The sequence below is a fragment of the Acinonyx jubatus genome, chromosome B4 (genome assembly GCF_027475565.1).
Source record: "Acinonyx jubatus isolate Ajub_Pintada_27869175 chromosome B4, VMU_Ajub_asm_v1.0, whole genome shotgun sequence".
Lineage (NCBI taxonomy): Eukaryota > Metazoa > Chordata > Mammalia > Carnivora > Felidae > Acinonyx > Acinonyx jubatus.
Genome location: NC_069387.1, coordinates 74,542,207 through 74,558,239, shown reverse-complemented (window position 1 = coordinate 74,558,239; position 16,033 = coordinate 74,542,207). Strand labels below are relative to the sequence as shown.

At 38.5% G+C, this 16,033-nt stretch overlaps 1 non-coding gene across 1 annotated transcript; it reads right to left on the bottom strand.

Moving 5' to 3' along the window:
* Nucleotides 1–9,362: 9,362 nt before the first annotated feature.
* On the bottom strand, nt 9,363–9,467 carry LOC113593112 (U6 spliceosomal RNA). Its single transcript, XR_003413172.1, has one exon. It is a non-coding gene; the product is annotated as a U6 spliceosomal RNA (small nuclear RNA).
* Between the last annotated feature and the right edge of the window lie 6,566 nt (nt 9,468–16,033).

Here is a 16,033-nt window from a genome sequence, read left to right as displayed (position 1 = left end):
TCACTGATTTTCCAGATTAAGGTGCATAAAAGAAGGGAAATAGGATAGGATAGAAAATATCAGAGAATATTATTCATAGTAAGAGTATTATTTTGTTTGGGGTATATGATATGAATGCAAAATGTATTTTCTACAATGCATCAATGGCCAAAAGGTTGGTATTGTAAATGCTCTGCTAAAAAAAAAGTCATTAGAAATAACCTAAATGTTAAGCTTGATCTATATTTAGCATGAAAAAGTATACTAGAAGGCCTACAAAGGCCTTCAGACTTTTTGGGTTTGAACTCTGGTTCTGTTGCTTATTTGGTGACCTTCAGCAACTTACTTAAACATTTTGTGCAATTTTATCATCTGTAAAATGGGGATAATTATAGCACCTATCTCTGAGAGTTATAATGAGCTATGAATGAGCCAATACAAGTAAAATGCCTAGAACAGAGCCTAGCACATAGCAGTAAATTAAGAAATGTTAGCTATTATTGTCAATATTCTCAAATTACTTGGAAATAGAAGTCATATTTTTAAATCCCATTTTTCTAACAATTACCATTTCAAGTCAGGTCATAAGGCTTCTCACACATAGAGACTAGGCCTATCATCTATGGATTTCAATACAGAATCTTTGGGTGATCACCTCAGGATCCAAAAGCCCCTTATAGGTGCTGTTCTGAGAAAACTATGTTGTCCCTGCAACCTGCTTTGTATCTCTCTCTTAGACACTGCCAAACATACCCAAATGTTCTGAGAAGATGTGGATCGTACTGTCCTGTTCATGCCTGTGAACACAATTTCTACCAAGTCTTTTGTTTGAGGGCCCTCATTTAATAAAACTTGTATTAATACACACTGAGCAGATGACTTCCTTCATTTATACAGTATGAGAATCCAGCAACATGATGCTTAGTGATAGAAGGATGGAATATGTTTCACTGCAATTATACTGCTGACACATTGCTCTTTGAGAGCTCCTCTCCTAGCGGTTTAACAACTAGCTCTAAGATAAAGAGGCAAAAAAAAAAAAAAAAAAAAAGCACCTAGATTTGTAGCATGGCCAATTTCTATGGTGTAAATGTTCCCATCATGACTAATTTCAAGCTACCAGTGTGACGTCCCTGAATACAGAGTTGGAAAGAGCTGCCTATATTCTGCTCACATGAGCCGTAACAAGCAGTCCCCAGCATACCATCTGCATGTGACTATTTCATGTTTTCTGCCCAGTGTACATGTAAGAATGAAAGCATTTTTAATTATCAAACATTTCTTTGTTCTGAAAATACCATTCAGTGGACTTTTCAGTTATGCCAAGGAAAAGGAAACATTTTATTCTAAAATGAAGATTTTGAGACAATGTGACTCCAAGGCACTGAACAAAGGTCTGGATAATGTAAAACGTGAATCTCTCCAGACTCTTCTTTTTTGAAGTTTATTTACATATTTTGAGAAAGAGAGAGAGCATGTGCAGGCAGGGAAGGGGCAAAGAGAGAGGGAGGGGGAGAGAGAGAGAGAGAGAGAGAGAGAGAGAGAATCCCAAGCAGGCTCCGTGCTGTCAGCACAGAGACTGACACAGGGCTCAAACTCACCAACTGTGAGATCATGACCTGAACCAAAATCCAAGAGTCGGCCGCTTAACCAACTGACCCAGCCAGGTGCCCCAGGCTGTTCTTTTGAAAAGGCATTCTTTTCTAAATTAGAATTCAGATCACGCAGTCCCTAAAAATGATCTCCTGTTCTTATTAGATAAGCAAATGAGAAGGAGAGATCAGATGAATGTAGAAAGGCTTTAGGGGCAAAGTCTTTGCCTCACATTGAAAAAGGACTACCAGATTGAATGGGCTGGGATTGCAGAGCCCAATCTGAACCACTCACCTAAAGACCTCAGGGAGTGTTATTACATATTGAATAACCTAGATTTGGGGAAGTACAAGGATGAGGCATCACGGGGTTCTGAAGGATTGTCCTGGTAGGGCCTTTATGGCAAAGTCAACTCCAGGGGGAGCAGACATTCTGAGTCTCCACTACCCCATAAGGGGACAGTGAGACCCAAGACCCTACAGTCTTCACCTTGACACAAGTGTGATGTACTACATAATTTATTTCCATATAAAGAGCATTCTCTTTTAAACAATACATAGAGTAGTGGTTCGAAGTCAAACGCTGGAGACAGATAGGTCCAGGTTTGAATTTTCATTTTGTCACATATCAGCTGTGAGAGACCTTGGGCATATTATCTAATTTCTCTGAACCTCAGTTTCCTCAAGAGGAAAAAAAGTGAATATAATTGTACCTACCCCTAAGAATTATTTTGAGGATTAAACTAGATAATATAGTATTTAGCCTTGATAAAGTACTCAAAAATTAGTAATAATCACAACAATAAATATCTCTTCAGACCTACTTCGGAGGCTAGATGCCTGATGGAAGTAGATATTTATGTCATCTCAGCATCAATGTTTACTAAATCTCAGCCCATATTTGCAATTGTTTCCAGGTAAGTTCAGAGCTATAACCGTCTACATCTGGGTAGGAGACACACAGGAAGCAAAATTTGAAGTCTATATTTGTATAGGATGGCTTGAGTAAGTGGGTTGTACTGGTCTCTGAAGCTCACCTAAGAGCCAGTATTTCATTTCAAGAGACAATGCAGGTTATTTCTGGGGATCTTTATCAGAATCTCTGGACTCCTATTTGAAATGGTGCCATCATTCGCACCAGGACTTCTGTTGTCACTAAGGTGACCTCAAGCTGTCAACAAATGTTGATGTGACCTCAGAACTGGAAGTCATCTAAATCTGATGAAATCTTTCTTGTCTGTGTTCTTCTCTCAGACTCTTTATTATGCATTTAGTTAAGCTGGTGACACCAGATATAAGCTTTACTTTAATTAAACCATTCTCCAGTGTCCTCTCACCGCCCTGCACTGAAAGAGCAGGCATTCACAGAGACGACACTGAGGATGGAACTCTTTGTGTCAAGTCTCCATTTTACGCTGATTTTCACTGAACACAAGATGGACTGTTTGCAGCAGGACCATTGGGGATAACGGGCACTGGATTTTGTGCAATGATTTTTATCTCTGGTGTTTCTGGCGCTGATTAAGGTTTCAGGCAAACAGAGGCACTGAGGACCTAGCAACAATTGCTACGGAGCTTCCTGGTTGCCAGCAACAGTAAATGCCACAGAGACACAAAGACTCAACCTTTCACATGTACACAATGAAACCTGGAGCTTGGTTTCCTATTTCAGACACAACAGAATCTTCCAGGTAGAGAACAACAGCTTCTTCTTTCCCCCATTTATACTAGATTTTTAAAATTTTGTACAGAAACACACTGCCCGGGAGCCTGTATGACAATCTTGCTTCTAAATTTGTTCAAGAACACTTACATTCTAACCTCTCTCTTAGCACCGTCCATTTTCACTATTTTGAGAGATAAATGGAATGAAATAGTATTGTGTATCTGATCTGGAATTTTAAATAAGGTGTGACTTGTTTAATGTGTTTGGAATTGGCAATCTTCTCTACAAAGTTACGGTTAGTTTCTACCCTTCTGATAATATTCAGAATATTATCTGAAAGATCTTCTTCCCCAAGTACAGTCTCTAATTTGTTTTTAGAAAAGGTAGAAGCATACAGAATATGAATTAGAGCACTGGCAATTTAAGGTTTTTCCATGACTCATTCAAGGAAATTGCATAATAGCCCTTCCTCTGCCAACCTCACACACTCTTCTCAAATACCTTGCTCTTTTCTTTATTCCATTCCCCCACCCCTGTCACCTTTTCTATCCTTTCTATATGCCATTATACTTTTTCTCTCTTTTCTCTTAAGACTGTAAAACTCTCTAGGGTATAGTCATGTGTTATGCAAGGTGATAAGGGAACTGAAGTGCCCCTAAGCTTGCTAGTCTGTCTCCTAGCAACGTATGACATGTTGCTTAGTAACATGAGGGGTGAGAGTGAAGTCTCTCTAGCATATCTAAAAATACTGAAATCATTAACAAAAAATAATAGCGGGCTTATTAAGATATACCATGTTTACCATATAAGTTTACCATGGAGGGAACTTATTTCAGGCCATGCTATCTTGAGTAAACCTCTATAATTCTTATAATCAGTATACTAGAAAAACAGATAGCTTTTCTTATAAAGAGATAAAACAGGCTTTTCTAATCCTTTCTTTTCTACACATGCATAATCAATGTTTCTGCAGAATGAAGAAGTGTTTCCTAAATGATCTCTTAGGCTGCACAGATGAAGAAAAACACAGCCTTTCCTCTTCTCTGCACATGCATAATTGATTTGTAAATCTAAATGAAGACTGAGAAATGTTTCCCAAAACACCTCTCTAGGCTGGGTGTCATTTGGGAGTTATGTCTTTTAAGATTACAACAGTCTGGAAAGTAATTCTCTGCGAACTTATTCAGTGGTTTTCAGAATTCAGAAATAACTGAATCATACCACCCCAAACCATTACAACTCTTTAGTTCCAAAATGGTAAATATTAATCCTAAGGGAATACTATTTACTGAATTAGATCTACTCAGTCTGACTCTGGTGCAGGATGCAGGAACTGGGAATCAGTTAACTAGCCCCCTAGTTACTTTAGCACTTTTAGGAAACACTAGTATAGAGGGTGATTCTAATATGTTACAAAGGGTTATCCTCCACTATTTTGTCTCTTGGATTCATACATAGGCATGGAGCCTACTTAAAGCAAACATTTCTAAATGAAATAAATAAGTAAAAGTTTAAAAAAATAAAAATAAATTTAGATCTTGATCTGTGTTTTTGTTAGAGAATTTAGGAGAAACGTATTTGCTTGGATTTATCCTTTTAAACTCAAACTTGCACGAGGCAGGCAATGTGAGACAGACAGCATGATCGTTTTATAAAGAATGTAGAGGTGGTGGTATGGTGTGAGACAGTGACCACTATCCTGGGATGAAGTTGGGAAATGTGACAGTTCTTTGTGTCAGCAGCTCCTGCACTGTCCTCTCTCACACAGCACTGGACACAATGTATTGTAATAGCAGTTTCAATCACTAGACCTTGAACTCCTCTGGGCCAGGAAAAAAGTTTTATGTCTTTTGCGCCAATGCTTAAAGAAGAAGCTTCAAAGACCAAGTCCTAAATATTCTGCCACATCTTGCCCTTGAACTAGCCCCTTTGGCTAATAAAATTGGCCAAGCTTTAGAGGCACCTGGGTGACTCAGTTGGTTAAGCATCTGACTTTGGCTCAGGTCATGATCTCATGGTTTGTGAGTTCGAGCCCCGTGTCGGGATCTGTGCTGACAACTCAGAGCCTGGAGCCTTCTTCAGATTCTGTGTGTCTCTCTCTCTGCCCCTCCCCTGCTCATGTTCTGTCTCTCTTTCTCTCTCTCAAGACTAAATAAATGTTAAAAAAATTTTTTAATTGGTTAAGCTTTAGAAAAATAGTTATTTGTTCATTATGCAAATATTTAGTAAGACAAATTGAAATATAATGGACAGAATTTAGTGATCAGTTGGGAGTAACTTGAAAGAGTTGATATACATAAAGTGCTAAGAATAGTGCCTGGTATATAGTAAACATTATATAAGGTTATTCTTATTTTAGTCTAGCTTGGTAGACTAGGCAGATGACAATGAACTGATATTGAGGATATAGAATAATGAAGAATATAGAACACTAAAGAGGGTAACGGAGAAGAATAACTAATTCCATTTAGATATGTTGAACTTGAGATACCCACAGGTCATCCAAAGGGATAAAGCCAAGTAAGAAATATAAGTCCTGAAGATGGGAACATGTTGTATAAGACATTTTAAAAGTGAATTCTGACTTTTTGTGTGGCTAGTGCTACATAAAAATAGACCAGTTGTAATTCCTCAGTATTTTACTTCCTACAACATGAAAACATCGATTCTGTTGTTCACTAGTAAATCAGCGTCACCCTGATTTATCTATGCTATGGAATTAGTTAAGACAGGGATTTGAAAGAAAGAAGAGAAGTGCACATTTGGATGGTTGGGGGAAGGGACTTTGGGGCATCTTTGACTACTATCAAATCCCTGCAGCCAGTGCACCATGGCAACCTTCCCAGGCTGCCACCTAATTTCCATATGCTTTAAGGGGAGGGTGGGGCAGGATGGAAGTGAAGCCTTCAGTGTGCATTCTTGTGAGTGTGTGTAATTTGGGCTAATAAAATGCAACCAAATTATAAATTGTGTTTTATGGAAAACTGAGATTATCTGCTGCCTCTCCACTTTCTTCTTTTTTTTTTTTTCTCTTCTCAGGATGCCTTTGAGCCTCTTCAAGTTTTGTCAAAGGTTGGATTTCAATAGTAGGCTTGCAGCCAGAGCAAAACTACAAATTAAAATGTGTATGTCAGGACATAAATATGTTGTTCAAAAGAGTTCACTAAGTGCCTGAACATCAATGAGCGACCTCAAAGCACTGTATTACAATACAAGAGATACATTTTTAATATTATAGGGTAGAGGTGTTTGCATTATTTCATAAGTCTTACTTCTGGAATCGAAATTCATTAATATTTCTCTCTACTATACAACAAAAGTCCTTCCCAAAATAGATGAAACTCAGTTACCAGAATCACCACTGATAATTCTTACCACTGTTACTCAGAAAAACTTATTATTTAGTAATATTGCATTGTGTTGACCAGAGTTTGAAAAAGATAATGTTAAGCTTTAAATAAAATTCTGAATTCAGGTGTGGGTCATATTCTTACCTAAATTGTTAATGAGGAATTTGGCCAAGGTGAATGTAGCAGGTAGTCTTTAAGGGCCATACACAGTAAGAGCCAAATCACTCAGTACATCGATAGGTACTGAACCCTAAAGTAAATAAATGTAAATTCACCATGTCAGCATAATCATGTCCAGGAAGACTAGCCAGTCTCTCTGCATTATGTTCCCCTGTAACCAACTCTGCTCTGTCTATTCTTTCTGCACACAACAGTCAGAAGGACCTTTCTGAAATGCAAAGTTTATTATTCCTCTTTCCTTTAATGGCTCTCATTGAATTTGGAATAAGGTCCTTTCATAATCCATTCTTTGCTATAATCCTCCAGCCACCCAATCCCTTTCTCCTTACACTTCATGTAATAAACCATAACAAACCATTTCCAGTTTCTGAAACTAACCCAATTGTCTGTGTATTTGCATGTGCACTCTCTTCTCCATTTGTACCTGCTACTTCTATTTATTTTTCAAGACAATCCTAAGAATTGCCTCTTCCAGGAAGGTTTCCTGCATTCTTTATACCACACCATCCCCCAAAGACCTAGAGGTTATAGGTAATATATATCTCCTTGCACAGGACCATGCCATGCCTCTTTATTGGGACTTATCAGAATGCATTATGTCCAATTAAATCTTAGCCAAATAAACATTTATTTATCCTACACTATACCTAGCCCAATATATGCAACTTAGTAGGCAATCTTATGTGTTTCCAAAAAAAAGAAACAAATGAATAAGTGTTTGAAAAATATAGGGCTGATCATTCATATGAGTTAATTATTTGGGTTAAAAAAGATAATTTAGAAAATAATGAAGTTGAAATATGTACGAGCTACTGAGAGGAGGGTTCCCAAATATACATATGGTAGCTTGATTCATGACAAAAGTGTCACTGGAGTCCAGTGGGGAAATATGGTCTTATAAATAAATAGTGTTGGGCCAACTGGATATTCATATGGGGAAAAAACAGATCTGACCTCTACATCACATCAAACACACACAAAAATATTGGTTCCTGTATGTATTGTGGAACTAAATGTAAAAGCTTAAACAATAAATCCTTTAGAAGAATATATCCATGAGCTGTGGATAGGCAAATTTTTTTTTCTTTTTTTCTTTAAATGTTTATTTATTTAGGGGCGCCTGGGTGGCTCAGTCGGTTAAGCGGCCGACTTCGGCTCAGGTCATGATCTCGTGGTCCGTGAGTTCGAGCCCCGCATCGGGCTCTGTGCTGACAGCTCAGAGCCTGGAGCCTGTTTCAGATTCTGTGTCTCCCTCTCTCTGACCCTCCCCTGTTCATGCTGTCTCTCCCTGTCTCAAAAATAAATAAAACGTTTAAAAAAAAATAAATGTTTATTTATTTATTCTTGAGAGAGAGAGAGAGGGAGGGAGGGGCAGAGAAAGAGGGAGACAGAGAATCCCAAGCAGGCTCCCTGCTGCCAGCACAGAGCCCGATACGGGGCTCAAATTCACGAACCATGAGACCATGATCTGAGCCGAAATCAAGGGTCGAATGCCCAAGCAACTGAGCACCCAGGTGCCCTGGCAAAGATTTCTTAAATGTAACTCAAAAAGTACTAACAATAGGGTCACCTGACTGGCTCAGTAGTAGAGCATGTGACTCTGCATCTCAGGGTTGTAGATTCAAGCCCCACAGTGGGTGTACAGATTACTTAAAAACAAAATCTTTAAAACAATGCTACCAATGGGGTGCTTGGGTGGCCCAGTTCTTTGAGCCAACAACTTGAGCTCAGGTCATGTTCTCATGGTTCATGGGTTGGAGCCCCATATAGAGCTCTCTGTGGACAGCACAGAACCCACCTCAGATCCTCTGTCCCCACCTCTTTCTGCCCCCACCCCCCCCTCTCAAAAGTAAATAAATATTTTTTTAAATGCTAACAATAAAGAAAAAGTGATAAACACAACTACATTAAAATTAAGAACTTCCGTTCATCAAATGACATCATTACATCATTAGGAGAGCAAAAAGGCAAGCTGCAGAGTGGGAACAAATTTTTTTTGTAATCTTCAAATCCAAAAAGGACTCTTATTCATAGTATATGATGTACTCCAACCAAACACTAAGATACAGACAGGCAATTCATGAGAAAATATGAAAGAGCCTTGAACAGGCATTTCACCAAAGAGGACATTTAAATGGACAAAAAACACATGAAGAAGGTATCAACTTCATTAGTTAACAAACTGAAATCACAATGGATAGATATTATTACTATAAACTCTCCTGGATGGCTACAATGAAGGAGGATGAAAAACGGAACTCTCCTACACTACTCGTGGGAGTGTGCTTTGCTACAACTACTCTGGGAAAATTTGCTGTTTTTCCATTAAAGCTGAACATGCACATGCCCTATTATCCCACAATTCCACTCCTAGGTACACAGCAGCAGAAATATATATAGCAGAAATCTGTAAATATATTCACCCAAACACAGGCATAGGAATGCTTAGAGCACTGTCATTTGTGTTAGCCAAAAACTGGAAATAATGCAAATATCCATTAAAATTAGGAAATGGATAAATAAATTATGGTATGTTCATACATTAGGACACTACACAACAATGAGAACAATTTACAATTACATTCAATGTTATGAGTAAATTTCACAAACATAGTATTTGTGTGTCATCCTTGTGCAGGGGCCACGCTAATCTCCTCTGTATCATTCCAATTTTAGTATGTGTGCTGCCGAAGCAAGCACCACAAACATAGTATTAAGTGAAATAAGCCACATATAAAAAGAATCTATTTCCGGGTGCCTGGGTGGCTCAGTCGGTTAAGAGACCGACTTTGGGTCAGGTTATGATCTCATGGCTCTGTGAGTTTGAGCCCTGCATAGGGCTCTGTGCTGACAGCTCAGAGCCTGGAGCCCGCTTCAGATTCTGTCTCCCTCTCTCTCTGCCCCTCCCCTGCTCAAGTTCTGTCTCTCTTTCTCTCAAAAATAAATAAACACAAAAAAAATCTATTCCGGGGCGCCTGGGTGGCTCGGTCGGTTGAACGTCCAACTTCAGCTCAGGTCATGATCTCGCTCAGTTCGTGAGTTCAACTGACATCAACTGATTGGTCCTACCCTCAACGACCCCCCCCACCACACACACACCACAAAAACGTAATTCTCGCTCCGACTTGTGTCCCTTCTCAACTTCCCTATTTTCTTTTTCTTTTTCTGTTTTTAAATTTTTTCTTTTACGTTTATTTATTTTTGAGACAGAGAGAGACAGAGTATGAATGGGGGAGGGTCAGAGAGAGGGAGACACAGAATCTGAAACAGGCTCCAGGCTCTGAGCTGTCAGCACAGAGCCCGACGCGGGGCGTGAACTCTCTGACCGACGCGGGGCTTGAACTCACTGACCGACGCGGGGCTTGAACTCACTGACCGACGCGGGGCTTGAACTCACTGACCGACGCGGGGCTTGAACTCACTGACCGACGCGGGGCTTGAACTCACTGACCGACGCGGGGCTTGAACTCACTGACCACGAGATCATGACCTGAGCCGAAGTCGGCCGCTTAACCGACTGAGCCACCCAGGTGCCCCTTCTTTTTCTGTTTTTTAAGTAAGCTCTATACCCAACATGGGGCTTGAGTTCAAGTAGTGTTGAACTCACTACCCTGAGACCAACAGCCGCATGCTCCACTGACTGAGCACTCCCATCAACTTACCCAACAGTACCCACTACTACCAGTTCATTCTCTTAGTCTGCCAAGTTCAAAACTTCAAGGGTTAATTTTTACTCTCTCCTTTTTGCCTCATGTCCAACCAGTCACTACTGGGATTTTGTCCTTTGGATGGTCTCTTCTATTATTCCTTTTATCCATCCCCACTGTAATTATGAAGGTCTGAGAACTTCTGCTTATATTATTGCAATAACCTCCTTATTGATGCCATTATCTCCAGACTCTTTCCCTACTCCACTTACCTGTCAGATTAATTTTATAAAAATTAACACAGTGATAGTAATATTAATTTAATAAAATGTTGTTCACTCTTTTCTATAAGAATATAAAGGCTTCCCACCGTCCGTGGACTCAAGTCCAAACTCTTTCTTTAGACTAGAGCTCAAATTGCTTCATTAACTACTCCACTCCCCACATAGAACACATCACCCACAATTTGTTTGCATACCCAAATCAAGACATTTTTGCTCTCCCTTGTACAGGCACCAGATCAGCATGATACTATGTCTTTGCTAATATTATGTTCATTGTTTAAAGTACTCACTCTACTCCTGTCCCATTTGGTTACCAGCCACCATTCCTAGTGAAGGTTTCCATAATAAACCATAGGTCTTAATATAAGGACTTTTCCCTTCTTTTGAAACTTCTATAACTTTCTATTCAAGGTAGTACAGAATAAATTGTGAAGTAGATAAAATTTGTCTTCAAATCCACCGTTTTCTCTTTTTAGTACTTATTTTATTAAGAAATTCTTAATTTATTAAGAAATTTTCAAACATACCCCAAAATAGAAAAAAGGGTATAATGAACTCCATATACACATCATTAAAATTTAAAAAATTTCAAGAGTTTGGCCACAATTTTTATCTATCATCTCTTCCCTTGTTTCTTTCCTGAAGTATTTTAAAGCACATCTCAGACCTTATTTAATTTAATACACCATACTTCTGTATGCATTTCTAAAAATTATGGAAATTTTCTTACATTACCACACTGCCACCAACACATTTATTTTTTATTTTTTAATGTTTGTTTATTTTTGAGAGAGAGAGAGAGAGAGAGAGAGAGAGAGAGAGAGAGAGAGAGAGAACGAGTGGGGGAGGGGCAGAGAGAGAGGGAGACACAGAATCTAAAGCAAGCTCCAGGCTCTGAGCTGTCAGCACAGAGCCCAACATGGGGCTGGAACTCATGAACCATGCATGAAATCATGACCTGAGCCAAAGTAGGACATTTAACCAACTGAGGCACCCAGGTGCCCTGCCATCAACACATTTAATAAAATGAATAATAATTTGTTGGTATTATCTAATGATCAGTCCATATTCAAATTTTGCTGGTTATCTCTAAAATGTTTTACACTTGGTTTGTTGGAATCAGAATCCAAACAAAATCCATTGTTATACTGGCAATTAGTCTCTAAAATCTCTTCTAACTTTCAGCAGTCCCCCTTTCCCACCTTCTTCACCCCATGCCACCACTCAGTTGTTGCAGAAACAAGATAATTTGTCCCATAGAATGTCCCACACTTTGCGTTTTTCTGTTTGCCTCCCTGTGATGTCATCTGACTTGTTCCTATAAATGGAAGTTAGTTCTAAAAGTTTGGTTATAGGTTTAGCACAGCTGTTTCTGATGCACTTTCATAGGTGATGCTGTGTGCTTCCTATCAGATCACATCACAGGGTCACAGGGTCTGATTGTCCCACTTTTAGTGATGCTAATATTGAGCAGTGAGTTCACTTAGTAATAACTGAATCCTTTCATTTAAAAATTCCCCAATAGGGGTGCCTGGGTAGCTCAGTTGGTTAAGCATCTGACTTTGACTCAGGTCATGATCTTAAGGTTCGTGAGCTGGAGCCCTGCATGGGGCTCTGTGCTGACAGCTCAGAGCCTGGAGCCTGCTTCAGATTCTGTCTCCCTCTCTCTCTGCCCTTCCCCTGCTTGCATACACTCTCTCTCTCAAAAATAAACATTTTAAAAATTCCCCATCAATATTTTTTATCAGAGTTGTTATCCACTGATGATCTTTGCTTGAATAAATTACTTCATTAGGGGATGCAAGGGTAATTTTTCTAATTCTATTACTTCCATATTCACTAGTTGATATTATTCTATAAAACTCTATAAAACAATGATTTTCCCTAATTAATTTGGGTCATTTGGTTACCTTGAAATATAGTTTATACAGGAAATGCAGGACAAATGCTCAAATCTTTATCTGATTGCCAATGTGTAGAGTATGGAATTGCTGCCCTAGTTACTTCCAGTGGTGCAATGCTATCAGATGTTATTTTTAATTCACTTTTTTCCTATTTTTATTTTTCCTTTGTGGAATATCTTTATAAACTCATGGGTTTATATCATTAAATTTTTTTATTATAAATATGGTATAAATACAAAAATAAATAAAACATAATTTTATAGCATAACAAATAATTATAAAGTGAATATCTAGCTTTTATAACTCCTTTGCCTCCCTCCTCCCTATCAAAATCATCTCTCAGGAAATTAGCTGAATTTTAAAATAATTTTAAATTAATATGTCCTTTTGCAGATTTTGAAGTATAAGATTTACTTCCATTATGGAATTAAAGCAGCCACATTAAGGATATGGGATCTTCATCTTAAAACTAATCGGCAGCCATTGATCTGCTTTAAGCAATGGTGTGACATGATCTGTATTATGTTACATGATCTGTGATATGTATGATAATAAGATCACTCTGGCTGGTTGTGTGAAGACTGAACTGGGTGGGGTTAGGAGTATATGCAAAGAAAATCTAGACGGGCACTGCAGTTGTCCAGGCAAAAGATGATGTACTTACTAGAGTGAAGGCAATAGAGATGGAAGAAAACAATAAGATCTGAGAGAGATTTAGGAAGTAAACTTGATAGGACTTAGTGATCGATTCTATGCTGGTCAGAAAAAGAGAGGGAGCTATCAAGAGTAATTCTTCTTTCTGATTTGAGAAATCAGATATATGCTGCTCCATTTACTGAGCAAGAGAACCTTGTAGAAGGTGCATGTTTATGGGAAGGTAACTAGTTCAACTGGGGATATCTGTGAGAAACCCAGCCTAAGACTGGAAGTTTACTACACAATCTGAAACTAAGAAGAATTGTTAAGAAGTGATGGGCATATGGGGCGCCTGGGTGGCTCAGTCGGTTAAGCATCTGACTTGGGCTCAGGTCATGATCTCACGGCTTGTGAGTTTGAGCCCTGCGTCGGGCTCTGTGCTGACAGCTCAGAGCCTGGAGCCTCTTCAGATTCTGTGTCTCTCTGCCCCTCCCCCACTCACACTCTGTCTCTCTGTCTCTCAAAAGTAAACATTAAAAAAATTTTGTTAAAAAGAAGTGATGGACATATACAAAGGATTTGCAGCCTTGGAAATGAAAGCACTTACCATCTATTAGGAGTGACTAAGATCATATAGAATAAAATGAGTTAAGAGTCTAGGACTGAACTTTGAGAAACTCCAACATTTAAAGACTGGGAGAGGAGGAGGAACCAGCAGAGACAGAGAACAAGCAAACCAAAAATATATAAGAAAGAAACCCAGAAAATGGAGAGTTTTGGGATGCCTCGGTGGCTCAGTCAGTTAAGCGTACGGCTCTTGAGTTCAGCTCAGGTCATAAGCTCACGGTTCGTGAGATCAAGCCCCAGTGTTAGGTTCTGCACTTAGATTGCGGAGTCTGCTTGGGATTCTCTCTCTGCCTCTCTCTCTCTGCCCCTTCCTCATTCGTGCTCTCTTGCTCTCTCTCAAAATAAATAAATAAACATTTTAAAAAGGAAAAATACTTATTAAATACCTTTAAATTACTACGCATTATAATAGTTAATTAAAATATGCACAGAAAGAAACCGTTCATTTAATTCAGCAAACGTGTGTAATGGTTAGTGTATGCTTGGCACTTTGCCAGGGACTAAGATTCACATTTTAATGGAGAAAAGACGTAGACACACAAATAATTTAAATTCTACAAATATTATAAAAGAAAAGATGTTTTATGCTAATCTTACTGTGGACAAGAATGAATCCTTAGTAGACAGAATACTTATGCATGTATGTTTATGTAAGTTAAAGAAACTGACAGAAAAAAATAAGAAGCGAACTAGTAAAAAAATTTTCTAATAGTTTGCATGTCATTAAGTCAGATGAGGGAAAAAAGAACAGATTATTTCCCCTGCTCTCCCATTTATATATTTAAGGTTATCAGTGCTCAAATAATCTATTTCTGACCTAGATCTTATTGTTACTTATACCCAAGGGGAGAAAAAAATCCTCATTTGCATACGGAACAGAATAGCTCTGAGATAGAATTACAAAGAATCACTTGCATGAACACGCCTCTCTTTTGTTTAATCCTCAGTAAATTGCACAAGGAACTGAGACTATTGGGGAAATGACATATTCCTTTTATACTGTAAAGAAAATAAAATTCAAGACTGTGCCTCTCTCTCCATAAGGAAAGCTTTGTACACTTTACCATGGTCCAGCGGTGTTTCATTTATTTGATTATTAAAATTGTGTAAGAAGTACTTTCAATGAGCTACTTATAAATCCTTAGACTGCTCAATGCCATTTAATTCCTATTTTTATTAAATGTACTTCTGGGTCCAGAACGAAGCATTCAAGTCGTCCTTAATTCTCCTGTCTTTTTACTGAAATAAACATTTATTTGGTAAAGGGACGGAGGTAAGATGATGTTGAAGATTGTTTTTCCTATGAAATATGCAAGAAATAGATAAAATAATTTGTGTGTTGGGTTTTATTTTTTCTAGGGAGACGACTGCAGCAAATTTGAACAAGTAAAGCAGAGCTGTGGAAAGCAGGCTAGAAAAATCCATGGCAGCCATTGTCACACCACAACCTGCAGCAGCTGTCTCAAGTCCCTCCCTCCCACGCCTCCTGGGCTCGGCAGCCCAGCAGGAATGAATGGGCTCTGCAGAGCACTGTAAATGGTGCTGCAGACCCCAAAAATCTGTTGTTAAAAACCAAACATAAAAATTACCTGTCAAAATATAAATTTTCAACTTTGGTGGACATAACAAACCTTTTTACCTCTGAAATTTCATTAGCAATGTCAGGTGGTAATCAGTCCAAAGTCTTATTCTGCATAGCCCATCCTTGTTGATAATAGAGTCTTTCTAAATAGCAAAAGAATGTTACTGCAATCCATTTCCTAGGGGTGAAAGCAAAGCCTTTTTGTCTCGAGTCGCAATTGAGCAACCACCAGAGTCTAGCTGAATAGCAAGGGTGTGAGGCTGGCTACATTTTCCACAGTTACAAGCCCAATCTCTGAAGAGATTTACTGAATTCACACAAGAACTACCAAAAAAAAAAAAAAAATGCAGTTATTGAGCTGACATGGTTGTCTGTGGATGGAGGCAAAATTACAAAATAGTCTTTTTTACATTGTATACAGCTCTCCTTTTTAATTTGGTATCTTAGTTTTTCTTCCCTTTCCAGAAAAAAAAAAAAAAAGAAAGAACAATGCAGAATATTAACTACATGCACAGGTAGTAGCACCAACTTCTGAACTCAATCCTTTCTCCTTGTATTTTCTCAATTCTATATCAGGAAAGACAAT